Here is an 11,215-nt window from a genome sequence, read left to right on the forward strand (position 1 = left end):
GAGTAGCTACTTTTAGCAGTTACTGTATTCCATCTGTCATGGAATCAGTCTAGCCCTTTAAGTTAATGTTTCAGATGAGGCAAAGGTAAAGAATCAGTCTTTGCATAGGAAACACTCTCTAAAGTTGAGACTACATTCTGACAGAATGCTGGATTCTGAAACACTCGCTGTAAGCAAGGGCCGTGTCTACCAACTCTGTTGTATTGCATTCTCTGAAGTGCTCTGCAAAGAGTAAGAACTGAATGAAGTCCATTGATTAATTGATTTTAATCAGAAAGCAATGAATCCAAAAATGTGCAATCACTTAAATGTATCTTTTCCTCACCAGAGCGAGTTTGAGATAGATGAAGAAATCTTCCACCACTCATTTTGGCTTCAGTAAATGCTCACGAAAACCTGCAATTTGAAGTCAGAATTGGCCACTTTTCAGAAACACAGCCAGCTCCTTATTCAGCTAGATATGTTTTTGATAGCAAGTAGACACATTTTCTTGGGCTAGATAGCCTGACGGTTTTACCAATGGGAGGGAGTACTGTGAAAACTAACACAGTTAATAATAATAATAATAATGGTATTTATTAAGCACTTACTATGTACCAAGCACTGTTCTAAGCACTGGGGTAGATACTAGGTAATCAGGTTGTTCCATGTGGGTATCAAAGACTTAATCCCCATTTTACATATGAGGAAACTGAGGCACAGAGAAATGAAGGGATTTGTCCGAAGACACACAGCTGATAAATGGTGGAGTCAGGATTCGAACCCTTGACCTCTGACTCCCAAGCTGGGCCTCTTTCCACTAAGCTCGCTGCCTTTAGCCACCCTTTGGAAATAGGGCATTTAGACTCAAATCATCCAAGTGATGATCTGGAATCTAGAAATCTTGACTGATCCTGTCTATACCTTGTGCAGAAGAACCAAACAAAATAAACTTTTCAGAAGCAGGTGTAAAAGTAGCCATGAATAGAAATAAAATATACATTAATATAGCTCACTTCATTGTGGAGGTGCAAGTGTGAAACAATAAAATTAATAATTTAAAGGGACAAAAGAAGGAAAAGGGAGGAGAAAAGAGAGACACAAGAGAGAAATAAAAGGTGAAAAGGAAAGAGAGGGATAAAAAGGAGAGAGGGAGACAGAGCATAAACTTATTCTCGGTTATTTTTTATTTGGTAAAGCAGGGAGGATGGGTGTCAGAGTTACAAAGCATCATCTTTTCACAGTTCATAGTCTTGTTAAAAGCCCTGCTTTCTAGGGAGTAATAATAATGATAATAATAGCATTTATTAAGCATTTACTTTGTGTCAGGCACTGTACTAAGCACTGGGGTAGATGCAGGTATGCTGTAGCCAGAGCCTGAGAGGGCCAGCCAGAGACAGAGAGAGTTAATGAGAAGTAGCATGGAATAGTAGATAAAGCACAGGCCTGAGAGTCAGAAGGTCATGGGTTCTAATCCTCAATCCACCACTTGTCTGCTGTGTGACTTTGGGCAAGTCATTTCACTTCTCTGCGCCTCAGTTGACCAGCTATATAATGAGGATTGAGACTGTGAGCCCCATATGGGACAGGGACAGTATCCAACCTGATTTGCTTGTATTCACTCCAGCTCTTAACACAGTGCCTGGCACATAGTAAGTGCTTAATAAATACCACAGTCATTATTATTTTAGTGAGGGGAGACTCAGGCAGACTTAAAAAGTCAGATCGAGAGATAGAAACCAAGGACACAGAGATAAGCCGATACAGAGGCAGAGACAGGTTAGGAGAAGCAGACAACAAACTAGAAACAATCAAAGATGTCAACTAATTCAATTTTTTCGTGGTATCTGTTAAGTGCTTACTATATGCCAGGCACTATTAAGCGCTAGGGTAGATACAATTTAAGCAGGTTGAACATTATCCCTGTCCCACATGGTGCTCACAGTCTTCATCCCATTTTACAGATGAGGTAACTGAGGCACAGAGAAGCGAAGTGATTTACCCAAGGTCACATGGCAGACAAGTGGCAGAGCTGGGATTAGAACCCATGACCTTCTGACCCATAGGCTTGTACTCTATCCACTAGGCCATGCTGCTTCTCTGTTGCATTGTACTTTCCCAAGTGTTTAGTACAGTGATCGGCGCACAAAAAAAGGTTAAATAGACATTTTGGATTGATCGATTGAGAGGAGACTTAGAGACAAGCCTCAGAGACAGACTTGGAGACCATGGGACAATGGGTAGAGGCAGATGCAGTGAGAGATGGTGAAAGAGAGAGAGATGCCCAGGGAGATACGTAGTCAGAAAGACATTTGGTCTCAGAGTAGCAGGCGGGAAAACTATTACAGAATGTGTTTAGCAGAAGGAGCCCAAAATAAGAGGTTTAAACTAAGTAGTGGAGCTTAGAGGTTTCTAATAAAGTGTGGGCATATTTCACCTAATGGCCATTAATGGTGTAGACTATCTTCCAAATTAATGGTGCAGAAATGGAATAAGAACATGAATTTGGTAACACGTGACCTACAGATCAGACAAAATAGTCGAATGATGATTATGCATATGTAACATGATACTATCAAAACTATGTACTATATATTCCAATTAATCTCCCGTGTTTTAAAAGGCATGCAGACAGCCACACACAACAAACAGTATAGGGTGAGAGGTGTTTAAAAGTACAAGTCAGTTATGATTCCTGTGTATTTCTAAACACCTTTATCCTGTATAATTCCCCAAAGAATAAACCGTAAACCCTAAAAAAATTCCAGAGATTCGACATCATTAATGCTTAACTCTGAATACTGCAGCAGCAAAGTCATTAAGCCAACTTATCTTAACTTCAGCTGTGTTGAGTTAATTAGGTATAGCTAAATGGAAAGTTGAAAAAACCCTCAATTAGTATGAACGCAAGGATATTCTTTTCATGTTTGGATCCTGTTTAAGGTCAATAGCTGTTTCTTTTTGTCTTTGCAGTCCCTTTTAGGAGTTAGAGTTCAAAACAATCTTGAGACACATTTGTTTTATGCCCCAGAACTGCATATCCTGGACCTAACCCAGATCTTGGTCCAATTCAGACCAGAGTTTTCCCACCGTGGAGAATGTGAGGAGCAGAGCTGGACAGAAGATGTTGCCTAGTGCCATTTCCAACAAGAGGAACCTGAAACAGCTATTCATTCAGTCATATTTATTGAGTACTTACTGTGTGTACTAAACACTTGGGAGAGTAAAGCACAAAAATAAACAGACACCTTCCCTGCCCACAATGAGCTTGCAGTCAAGGGAGGAAACTGTCATTTATTTATTTTTACTACTGTCTGATAAGTACGTAAGTGCTGTGGGACTGGGCGGGGGATGAATAAAGGGAGCAAGTCAGGGTGATGCAGAAGGGAATGGGAGAAAAGGAAAGGGGAACTTAGGGAAGGCCTCTTGGAGGAGATGTACTTTCAATAAGGCTTTGAAGATGGGGAGAGTCATTGTCAGATTTGAGAGGGGAGGCCATTCCAGGCCAGAGGCAGAACGTGGGAGAGAGGTCGGAGGCGAGATAGATGAGATGGAGGTAGAGTGAGAAGGTTAGCATTAGAGGAGCAAAATGTGTGGGCTGGCTTGTAGTAGGAGAGTAGCGAGGTGAGGTAGGAGGGGGCAAAGTGATTGACTGATTTAAAGCCAATGGTGAGGAATTTTTGTTTGATATGAAGGTGGATGGGCAACCACTGGAGTTTCTTGAGCAATGGGGAAGCACATCCTGAATGTTTTTGTAGAAAAATGATCCAGGCTGCAGAGTGAAGTATGGTTTGGAGGGGGGAGAGACAGGAGGCTAGGAGGTAAGCAAAGAGGCTGATACAGTAATCCAGGTGGGATAGGATGAGTGATTTTATTAACGTGGTAACAGTTTGGATGGAAAGGAAAGGGCAGATTTTAGCTATGTTGTGAAGGTGAAACTGACAGGATTTAGTGATGGATTGAATATGTGAGTTGAATGAAAGAGAGGAGTTGAGGATAACCCAAGGTTGCCGGCTGGTGACAAAGGAAGGATGGTGGTGGAGTCTGCAGTGATGGGAAAATATCCAGGAGAGGACAGTTCCATTTGGAGGCAGGAGTCAGGTGAAACAGCATCACCCTTTCTGGAAGACTCTAGCCCCTTCTCTCAGGTGAAGGCCGGCGGGGAGGTATGGATGGGGGGCCATGGGCACCTGAGCCTCGACTGGCCTATGATGCCATCATGGTAAGCTGATAATAATAATGATGATGGTATTTGTTAAGTGCTTACTACATGTCAAGCACTGTTCTAAGCACTGGACTGTATGCTCATCACTGTATGTGTGACACCATGGGCATTCCAGCAAGGCATTTTTTCTGGTTTCCCATTTGGTGATAGCCTGGACTCCCCACAAGCCTCACGCTGACTCCTTGAATAGCTTCATCAGTGTCTCTTAGAAGCAGGGCACAACATCAAATGACAGAGTGGGATCATAAAAAACCAAGGTCTGGAACCAGGTCGGTCTCCTAGCAATGAAGCTGTATTCACCACCAAAGCACTGCCCTGGTGGTGGACAGAAGAAGGCCAGAGGAAACATTTCAAGGATATGATAAAACAAATCCTCCCCTACAAGGCCTCCTCCTTGGTGAAATCAGGGAGTCCGAAAGAGGATCCAGGCATACTGCATATGTAAACTACAGCTCTTTTTGAGCAGAAACACTTTCAATATTGCAAGATAAGGAGGCCAAAAGGAAACAATGCCAGAAACTGTAAACAACAAACATATCCACACAACAAAAGAATAAAAGTCATCATCCCTGAATAGAGGCAGATTCCCCCCACCCTTAGTCTCTCTGGAGCTTGGAAGGAATTGGATATCTCTTTGTTAGATACAAGGTAGTTACAAGGTAATCAGCTTGGGCACAGTCCATGTCCCATATGTGGCTCACAGTCTTAGTCCTCATTTTACAACTGAGGTATACTGAGGAACAGAGAAATGAAGTGATTTGCCCAAGGTCACACAGCACACAGGTGGCTGAGCTGGGACTTGAATGTAGGTCCTTCTGACTCCCAGGCCCATGCTCTATCCACTTTTCAGAGTTCTTTCACAATTCCTGCTTGGATTTGTTTTGGTATGTTCACATCTAGTTTACTACACTGGTGAAAATTGTTAACCCCAGTTGAACAATTTCCTGCCAGCTACAAAAAAAAATTTGACTGAGGGAATTTCTCTAACTTCAGTATCATATTATGATAAACTAATCCATGTTGAGCCTCTCAGATATATCCTGATTATAAAGTTTATCCCACCTTCATCAGATGACACCCTGGAAATACTTGATTTACACTGACATTATTTTCAGAATAATGATAATAATTGTGATATATATCTAGGACTTATTATGTACGATGCAGTGTACTATGTGCTGGGGTACCTACAAGATAATCAGGTCCCACATGGAGCTCACAGTCTAAGTAAGAGGCAGAACATATATTGAATCCCCATTTTGCAGATGTGGGAACTGAGGCACAGAGATGTTAAGTGAATTACCCAAGGTCACAGAGCAGACAAGTGGGAGAGGTAGAATTAAAAACCAGGTCCTCTGTCTCCCAGAACTGTGCTCTTTTCACTAGGCCACAGTGCTTCTCAGAATCCTTATTACTGTATTGTACTTTCCCAAGCACTTAGTATAGTGCTCTGTATACAGTAAATGCTCAATAAATATGATTGAATGAATGAATCTTTTATTCCTAGCTATAGCACACTTTGCAAGGTGCCTTTGAAATTCATTTTTTGGCTTAGCTAATTTCCTGCTCTATGCAGTGATGATGGAATAAATAACATTACTTTCTATTGTGTTTTTGAAAAGTCTTTGTGATCTGAGCATTTTTCTGGCCTTCATTGACAGTTCCCTCAAATCCTCATGTGCTGCAGTAGTCAAAAAGGGCCGAAAATCCTTGAAATCATGAAGTGCCCAAGGTCACTTTATGAATTGCAACTGATAGTTCAGAACCCGTAATCATGTAGTTGTAGCTTGGATGAATTTTCCCCTGTTCCATTACCTTACATTTGCTCCATTTGAAGTTTATGTGCTATTTTCCTCTTTACCTAGTACACTCTATGATATCTTCCTGCAGCTTAGACCTAAGAGTGCCCTGAAAAACATATTGTCATCTTGAAATTTGAAAATTTTCCCATCTATTAGACTCAGCTTTCTGAATCTGGGAGATTCTTGCTGAGACATGGGGAATGAGGAACTGAATTATGAGCCCTGCTCAAACAGTTAAATCAATTGATCACTGGTATTTATTGAGCACTGTATGCAGAGCACTGTACCAAGCACTGTGTTAAGAACATCAAGGAGGAATGAGGGGTTTGAGGATTCCTTTTACTCTACAGCTTTCCCCTAGCTTTAATTTACTTTAATGTCTGTCTCTCCCACTAAATTGTATGATCCTTGCAGGCAAAAATCATGTCGACCAACTCTACTGTATTGTACTCTCCTAAATGCTTAGTCCAGTGCTCTGTGCACAGTAAATGATCACTGAATACTAGTGATTGATTAATTGATTGTTACAATAATGATATTGATTAATCATTTACTAAGGTTATCTGCATAGTTAATGATTTTAGAGTTAATTATCAGATTAACCAATCAATTCATGAATTAATCATGAATTAATTTGGGGAGACCCTTCTTCTAATGAGCTCTTATTTGGCAGTTAACCATGCAGGATTTTGATTGGGGATGTTTTTGTGGTTCTGTGGCATACATTTTACCTGAGCCTCTAACATGATATTTTTGAGCCTTTTCAAGCTTCCTTGAAGTTTGCCTGTTTTTATCTTAATTAAAGTTTACATTTTCTCGGCACTGATATTTCAGCTTTGTTCATTTCATCTCCCATTTCTGATCACTCTCCAGTGCAAAAGAAGGGTACTAGGGTGCCAAGTTGTCTAAAACAAGAAATCCTCAAGGGATGGAAGGACACGGAGAAGCACCTGAAAGTGGAAATGAGGCCAGCTCATTAAAAGCTCAAAAATATTCCACAGGAACATGATTAGAAAAATGGAATTTGGAAGAAGATGTAACTAGCACTAAGTAAGATAGAGAACAACATTCTTCAAACATAGGGAAAAGAATCGAGTGAGGGATAGCTGTTAATAGTTACTGTGAATAGGCAAAGACTTTCAATGTTTTCAATCTTTTCATAAAAGATCAGAAGTGAACACTTGCTATAGAAGGGTGGAAAGCCAAACAAGAATAGGAGAAGAAAGAGATAAAGGGGAGCTAAACAATAAAATTGGATGAAATGAATTCAGCGGGCTCTGTGAACATACATAAGAGGCTACAGAAAGCATTAGTCAATCCTACTGGAGAGCTTCTAAGCATAATTTTTGAGATCTTTTTGAACACAGGACCATTTCTATCAGCAGGGGAAGCGCCGTTAACCGAGAGCAAGATGAAGACCTTGCTATTTCCAGATGATGATGGCATTTGTTAAGCGCTTACTATGTGCAAAGCACTGTTTTAAGTGCTGGGGAGGATACAAGGTGATCAGGTTGTCCCAGGTGGGACTCACAGTCTTAATCCCCATTTTACAGATGAGGTAACTGAGGCCCAGAGAAGTTAAGTGACTTGCCCAAAGTCACCCAGCTGAAAAGCGGCAGAGCCGGGATTTGAATCCATGACCTCTGACTCCCCAGCCCGTGCTCTTTCCACTGAGCCACGTTGCTTCTCTAACCAGATTGGTTATCCTATCATTAACATCATGGAAGTTCTTGTCTTATGCGGTGAAATCATTTCTGACCTATAGCGATTCCATGGACACATCTCTCCCACAACGCCTCACTTCAATCTGCAGTCATTCTGGCAGCATACTCATAGAGCTTTCTTGGTAAAAATCTGGTAAAAAAAAATGGTTTACCAGCACCTTCTTCCATACAGTAAACCTGAGTCTCTGCCCTTGACTCTCCCATGCTGCTGCTGCCCAGCACGGGTGAGTTTTGACTTGAGGAGATTGCCTTCCACTCGCTAGCCACTGCCTAAACTAGGACTGGAATGGGTAGGCCTCTGCTTGACTCTCCCTCCCATAGCCGAGACTGGTAGAATACTGGAAACTCTCCAGATGCGACCCTGAAAGGGTTCATGGAAGGTGGTAGAACAAATTATCTAGAGGACTTTTGCTTCTTTTCTATATGATACCTATCAATTAGTCAGTGTTATTTATTGAGAGCTAACTGTGTGTAGAGCACTGAAGTAAGCACGTGGGAAAGTACAATACAAGAGAGATGCACACAAGGGACTTGCATTCTATTGTTTTGGCAATGTATTGACAAGTTAGGAAAGATGGATGGAGCATAATGCTTAATACAATAATTATAATGATGATGATGGTGACAATAATGATAATAGCATAATAGTGCCTTTAAGCGCTTACTATTCACCCAACACAGTACTAAAAAAAAGCAACCACAGTGATGGAAAAGAGGTCCCCTGTGGAGAAACTAAAGGACTTACTAAGGTGGCTTAGAAAAAAGGCTAAATTATGGTCTTCATTTAGATGAACAGATGATCATATCTTATGGAGAGGATATTGATTGGTCTGTGTGCTCACCAATGATCAAATAAGAGAAAGAAAATTAAACTAAAGCAGGGAGGGTATCATGGAGCTGACAGGGACAACCAAAGGGAGGATATAATAATAATAATTGTTAAGCATTTACTACGTGCCAAGCACTGTACTAAGAGCTGGGACATAGTGGATAGAGCTTGGGCCTGGGAGTCAGAGGTCGTGGATTCTAATCCCAGATCTTCCACTTTTGTCTGTTTTGTGACTTTGGGGAAGTCACTTCACTTCTCTGTGCCTCAGTTACCTCATCTGTAAAATGAGGATTGAGACTGTGAGCCCGTGTAGGTAAGGAAGTGTGTCTGACCTGATTTATTTGTATTTACTCCAGCGCTTAAAACAGTGTTTGGCACATAGTAAGTGCTTAACAAGTACCATAGTTAATATTATTATATACAGGATAATCCAGTCCACTGTCCACTTAGTACAGTGCTCTGCACATAGTATACCACTGACCTCTCTCCCACATCCTTCTCTGTCCTGGAATGCCCTCCCTCTTCATATCAAATGGATAATTTCTGTCCTCCTCTGCAAATCCTTACTGAAGGCACATCTCTTCCAAGAGGCCTTCCCAGACTAAGCCCCCCTTTCCTCTTCTCCCATTCCCTTCTGTGTCGCTCCCTTTATTCATCCCCCCTACCAGTCCCACAGCATTTATGTATGTATCTGTAATTTATCTATTTATATTAACGTCTGTCTTCCCCCTCTAGACTGTAAGCTCACTGGGGGCAGGGAAGGTGTCCGTTATGTTGTACTCTCCCAGGCAGTTAGTACAGTGCTCTATATCCAGGAAGTGCTTCATAAATCAGACTGACTGAAGTAGGAGGGAGCACAGGTATTGTTACTTTGCAGATGAAGGAACTGAGGTGCAGAAAAGTTAAGTGACTTGCCCAGAGTCATATAGCAGATATAGGGCAGAGCCAGAATTAGAACCCAGGTCATCTGACTCCTCAGTCACTGCTCATTCCACTATGCCATTCTGCTTCCTTAAGTTATGCTGCTTAAGCATCCTTGGAGATGCCGAAGGAAAGAAGTGATATTGACTATCCTGGATAGGTTTATCACTCATCCATCTGGGGGCTGGTGCTGGCCAAATTGACCTTTTGAAATCCCTTCCAGTTCTCTGACTCTTTCTATATTCACTTTCAAAATCATCTCTATTACATCTTTATTCTATCACACTACAAAATCATGTTTTCTCTCTAAAATGGTCAGACTTTTAAATATTTCTTAAACTACAGTTTGACATAATGTCCTGATGCTATTCTGCACTCATAATTTGCTCTCATTTTTATACACCTTGGTTTGAATAATAAAAATGTAACATTAGTATTCAGTGTTGAAAGAACAGACAAGAGGTTTCAAACCCTGAAGCCTGAAATCTCCAGAGGAAAAGCATGACAGTACAAAGATTAGGGATTTGTGTTCCTTCCTTGGCTACTTTTCAAATGTATTAGCTCCTGTCAACAGAAAACCTACTGATGAATGTAAAATGGTATCTCTTTTGGAGTTTCCATGTCAGCATTTTAAATATTTTCTCTGCTTTGCTTGTTACCGTCCTCTCCGGCTGGTACTCTCTATAAAAAAGAAATCTCAATGAGTTCATGCAATTTACCCCCATGTTAGCACCTGTTCCCTCTCACGACCATTTTTACTTCTATCAGGATAAACACTAGCTTTGTAGGCCCAAAGTCAAAATACAGAGGACGAATGTGAAGTTCTTATTTTCATCATTGTATTTCAAGAGGATTAATGGGAAAACCAACTATCTAGCGTTTTTTGTTTCCATTCAGTAGCATTGGAGGGCATTATGAAAAAACTCAGAATACTTATCTGTGAAAGGCTCTTCAACTTCTCTCTGGAGAGTGCCTCAGAGACACAAGAATAACAATATTTGCAAGTAGTTAATAAGAACCGAGTCTTAAAATGCTTAAAATGGGTGAAATCACTCACCCATTGGAAATTAAGAGAAAAAGCCTGGCAAAACCATTAAGGCACTGCACAGCTCTGGTATATACAATCATTTACATTGAAAATAACAAGAAACATCAAGTATCTATTATTGTGGTTAATTAAGATTGGGGATTGCAAACAACTGGAATCATCAAACCTCAGTTAATGTGGTTAATTAAGATTATGGCTTTGCTATACGCACAAGCCACCAGCTTCAAATCACTTCTCTCCCTAACCATCGCTTACTTAACAGAGCAAACTTTATGCTTATTTAAACATAGAAACAGCTTAACCAAGCAGTCCGACATCTCTCATAATCATTCAAATGTGAGGCTCAGCTAACTGCTGAACTCTCATTCCAGGAAAAGAAACCCACTGGGTCCAAGACTGTATCATAAAAGTCTAAGTCATCTCAAGCGACCTGTATCGTCCAAAATGCATCTTCCAGCAGACTGTTCAAATGTGTCCTTCTTCAAATGTCATCTATATTTGATCTGAGAATTTTTGATATTTCGATGGGGACGTAGACTCTTTCAAGATGAGAGGGTCTTTAAGATCCCCCTAAGGTTCCTTTACAATCTGGTGAAATAGTAGAAAAAGACCCCAATCAACTCAGAAAAGTTATATTTTAGAACCCAGGATGTGTGAACACAAATTATTCACTGACAAACTCCTTGC

The 11,215-nt window shown here is 40.8% G+C and overlaps 1 non-coding gene across 1 annotated transcript; it reads right to left on the reverse strand.

Moving 5' to 3' along the window:
* Positions 1 to 7,963: 7,963 nt before the first annotated feature.
* On the reverse strand, positions 7,964 to 8,101 carry LOC114814386. Its single transcript, XR_003762184.1, has one exon. It is a non-coding gene; the product is annotated as a small nucleolar RNA SNORA7 (small nucleolar RNA).
* Positions 8,102 to 11,215: the final 3,114 nt, after the last annotated feature.

The sequence above is a fragment of the Ornithorhynchus anatinus genome, chromosome 9 (genome assembly GCF_004115215.2).
Source record: "Ornithorhynchus anatinus isolate Pmale09 chromosome 9, mOrnAna1.pri.v4, whole genome shotgun sequence".
Taxonomy (NCBI): Eukaryota; Metazoa; Chordata; class Mammalia; order Monotremata; family Ornithorhynchidae; genus Ornithorhynchus; species Ornithorhynchus anatinus.